Source organism: Cataglyphis hispanica, chromosome 9 (genome assembly GCF_021464435.1).
Source record: "Cataglyphis hispanica isolate Lineage 1 chromosome 9, ULB_Chis1_1.0, whole genome shotgun sequence".
In the NCBI taxonomy this organism is placed as follows: domain Eukaryota; kingdom Metazoa; phylum Arthropoda; class Insecta; order Hymenoptera; family Formicidae; genus Cataglyphis; species Cataglyphis hispanica.
The window spans coordinates 7,313,339-7,317,897 of record NC_065962.1 but is presented as its reverse complement, the minus strand read 5'-3'; the positions used below and the strand labels follow the sequence as shown (position 1 = coordinate 7,317,897).

The following is a 4,559-nucleotide window of genomic DNA, read 5'->3' as shown; positions in this document are numbered from 1 at the left end:
GATGCGCATCCATGTTGGTGAATGTGGGGGCGCCTCTATATATGTGAATTGTGAATCACTCTCACTCTCTCTCTCTCTCCCTCTCTCTCTCTTTCACCGTTTACTTCAAGCCGGAATGCAATTCATAGCATGTCTACAGGAAGAGTGTAGCGGATGACGCAAATACGATAATGACTGATTAACGATTAAAATCTAATTCAAATAGATAATTGTTACATTTTTATCTCCTTTTAAAAAATCCAGCGTGATGTTTCAAATAAGTTATGTGCATTATATATACGCAAGTAACATACATATATTATCATTACAAAAATATAAAAAGAAAAAGAAAAATTATGTTTTTCTCTCTCAGAGCTGTATAGTATGTTTCTATAGATATAAAGTTTTGCTTTACTCTGTTACAGATTTTTCTGCGCTATCTAATCCACAACATGATAAAAATAAAAACAAGATTAAACTTGCTCCAGTTTACCTGAAAACGCTGTTAAAAGCAATTCAATAAACACTAAGTCATTTGACAGCGGTAGCGTGGCCGAGCGGTCTAAGGCGCTGGTTTAAGGCACCAGTCTCTTCGGAGGCGTGGGTTCGAATCCCACCGCTGCCACTTTTTTTTTGTTCCGCGCGTGTGAAACTACGCACCCCACGCTTGCGGTTTCGTTCGCACTCGAGCTGCGCGACGACCGCGTGGGGTACGATTAACGAAACGCAGTGGTAGCGTCTCCTTCGAAGGTCCAATGGGTTGCGTCGGCACGCGGCGCCGTGGTTCACACCTATTAGGAGCACATGTCATGCGAGAAAGTAGCGGTACCGAGTATGTGGCAATCTAGGAATATTTCATATACGCGGCATCTGTGGGAGAGATCATCTACTCTTTCAAAATAAACGAGTTTGGTCGATCAGGCGGAGTATTACTGTTGAAAAAATTTATGATACAATTCAAATCAGTTTCGCATATAAACATTAATTAAATTTGTAAGTATCGTAACTTGATTAATTATGATTATCCATCTCTTTGTGGAAAACTTTTTACTGCGAAACGTGCGACAATCTCGAGAACGCAGGATTTACGATAGAAAATATTATGCACTACTCAAGCGAAGAATTTAACCTTTAAATAGAACGATATATATCTTTGGTCAAGAAGATATCTTTGATCATGAAGATAAATGCTCAAAAAGATTGATATAAATATGAAAAGACTCCGATTAACAAGGTATTAATTTTGTTTTATCTTTTATTAATAAATAGAGTCTTGTGTTTTATTATATATAGTGTGATACACAAGAATATTATCTAGAGCGAGAATCACGTCTTTGAGGAGAGAACAAGATGTAGATTGCAATGTACGAGATACATAGCGAAGGAACGTATGCTCCTTACGGAAGCTTATTCGCGGAGTTTCAATGCTCTTGCGAGCAGATGGGATCCTGTTGACGTTGTTGTCGTCGGGGGCTCGCCATTCCTGCCCGTTTCGGTTAAAAGGGATCGTTATTGAATGTTTATGAAACGGCGAAGGGGAGAACGGAACGGCCGATGTAATAATAATCATGATATCGAAAAAAAAAAAAGGAGAACGGAAGTGAAGGCTCCGAAGCCACGTGGTATCCTGATACGGGTTTCATTCAAAAGATGCTACCACGGACCACGCCCAATTGACATGTTCTCAACTTGAGAGAAATCGGCGACCAGTTAATATATTGCAAATGAATATCAGAGAATTTTGTCATCGCATTTTACAGATGCGTATACAAATTATTGTATATTACACATTATGTATAATATTACACAGCACATATAATTATATGTACATATTATTATATGTATACATATATTTAAAGTTGCTTCTCATATAAAATATTACTTAAAAAATAAGAAGTAAACTAAAAATGCACAACAAAGTAACAAAAATAACATACATATTTTTTATAACTATTCATATATGTGTATGCATGTACATATATTTATACATTTACAATATGCACTTGAAAAAAAAATGTTCACTAGACTTTAAAAAACTATATAAATTATAATTATATAACAATTTATTAAATTTATTATCACATTTATTAACTTTTTTTATAATGCGTTAAATCGTTAAACGATATTATTATATATATAAAAAAGTTTTTTTTCTTTATTCTTATATTTATATGTAATAATTTTTCGAGAATTTATAAGTTTATCCCCTCATAAATTATTTTATTTAAAGCTTGCAACGCGTAGCTAATTAAATATAAACTCGCTTTCAGATATAAAAAAAAAACGGATAATCTGTCAGATGGAAAGACTAGTTATCGATTTAAAGACATCGCTATAACCAGACTCCGTGGCGCAACGGTAGCGCGTCTGACTCCAGATCAGAAGGTTGCGTGTTCAAATCACGTCGGGGTCAAAAGAAGGTAAAACTTTTGTCGAGATACATAAAACATATATCCACGTTCTATGTGTGTATTAATTTTTTTTTATTTTAAATATGTTAATTGCGTTCCTAAAAGATGTGACATTTATATCCCTTGAATGCAATCTTAAGCAAAGCGAAATAATTTTCGTCCGTCGTCGTGAAATAAATTCTCAGTTACATTATAAATTTCCGAGTTTCGTAAGAACGTTGCTACAGCTGTGATTACGAATTTATCGCGATCCGTTGTGTGGGCAGGAAAAAAAATAGGTCGAGGCACGTATGGAAAGACGTTCGTTCTCCGCGTTTCGCCGACCCTCCGTGCTTTGACAACAAACGAATTGGCATTTTTTTCTCTCTTTGTGTTTCGCGCATGTGTATGATGTACGTGACACATCGCGTCGCCTTTACGGCCGTTGTTCCTTGACCGCAATGAAACGCGGTGCGTGCTCACATCCCGCACATAGGCCGTACATTATCAGGGAAGCAGGAACGGCGCGCTTTCTCCTTTCTCGTACAGTTGAGCGTCATTCGCGCGGGTTGTCTCATTTAGCCCCTCCTCGTACCAGGCTAGCACGCCAAACGAGCAAGTTTCATCAGCGTTCTTGTATTACCTATGGTACCTACTTTCGTCCGAAATGCTTTTCGTTCAACAGGATTGCATGTCGATATCGCGAGCGCGATTATAACACAATATCAATTGATAAATAAAAACATTTTATCCAACGATATATTTATATTATATTTATATTTATTTATTTATATGTATTGCAGGGATCACTCTTCGAGACTCAGGATTGAAATTATTACATCAAAATGCACGTCCAAATGCGTAAATAATTAATAAATGAAAGGTGAAAATCTTTATCGGTACATTTATGGAATAATAAATAATATGATTATCTACGTACTTCTAATTTCAATGCACCAATTGATGGATAAGCAAGGTACTAATCAAAACACTCTTTTTGGATAATATTTATTTTACTCGTTGCAATAGCCTACGTTTCAGAGTTGCTAATACCTACTTTTATGTAATATTATATATATATATGTCATAATAATATATCGTAATAATTAAGAGATAATTGTTAGAGACACAGTACCACGTGATAAGTGCAGAACGTTACGAGCAGCTTTAAGACGATAAACGATAACCATTCGAGAGGCAACCTCGATACGAAAGTTCTCGCGGCACGTCTGATTTTGGCTCAGCGGATGATGTTCCTCCCCCGTTTGTTCTCTACATGCGCTAATTTACACGTGGCACACGGTAATCTGCAGTCAACGGGCAGAATGGACATAATCAACAATTTAACCGAGCGACAAGCAGGGACACAGGAGATCGCAGAAGGCGTCTGGTCTTCGGTCGCGACGGACCGTCGCGTCCACGTTCGCGCTCGCACCTCCCGTCACCTCCTGTTCGCCGTAGATCGGAAAGACACAATTTTGAGGAAGAGCCGCGCGGGCCCTAAGCGCGGCCACGACTCAGCCATATCCCATTGGTCCACGACGATCTCTTTCCACTGCTTATTGGTTCATTGACTCCGGAGTGGACGGAAATTTCGGCAGGGCTAACGGGCCTGTGACCGCCCGGATGGCGCGACTCATGCCGGGCTGCGATTGCTCGTCGAAGATTCTTGCGCGCGACGTCGCATTGATTGACCGCCTCGTGTAGCCGCCCTGAATGCCGTCAGGACAGACCGTCTTCGCGGGACAGTGACACCGTTTTTCCCCAAAATCGGCATTAATAATACAAGGCGATTCTCCCCCCTCGACGCCGACATCGAACACCCGGCTTCCACGATTGCTCGAGAGCTTTGTCGAGTCATTACGTATTACATATCGTACGTGCGTCATCGCGCATCCCATAGGCTACGAGTCGATTATATCCCAAATGTGGGATCGAACGTTATTATGTTTTCCCCTAAAATTAAAGCCGATGCGCGCAAAGTGGGGATCGCTACCTGCAAAGGGGCGATGTGTATGTATATGTATATATAGGGTGACTCGTGACATTAGAGTAAGCGACAATGTCCATGAATCGCGAATAAAGTGGCAGATAATGGAATTGTGTAATTTATATAAATCGTAACTAAAATAGATTGAAATATTAATTAATAGATTTAATAAGAATTCGTTGAAATTTTTAATTTTAAAA

At 38.8% G+C, this 4,559-nt stretch overlaps 2 non-coding genes and 1 pseudogene across 2 annotated transcripts; 2 read left to right on the top strand and 1 right to left on the bottom strand.

Annotated features, from left to right (window-relative positions):
• The first annotated feature begins 522 nt into the window (after positions 1-522).
• On the top strand, positions 523-604 carry Trnal-aag (transfer RNA leucine (anticodon AAG)). Its single transcript has one exon. It is a non-coding gene; the product is annotated as a tRNA-Leu (tRNA).
• On the bottom strand, positions 542-3,901 carry LOC126851934 (uncharacterized; annotated as a pseudogene).
• Trnaw-cca (transfer RNA tryptophan (anticodon CCA)) lies at positions 2,321-2,392 on the top strand. The gene has a single exon. It is a non-coding gene; the product is annotated as a tRNA-Trp (tRNA).
• Positions 3,902-4,559: the final 658 nt, after the last annotated feature.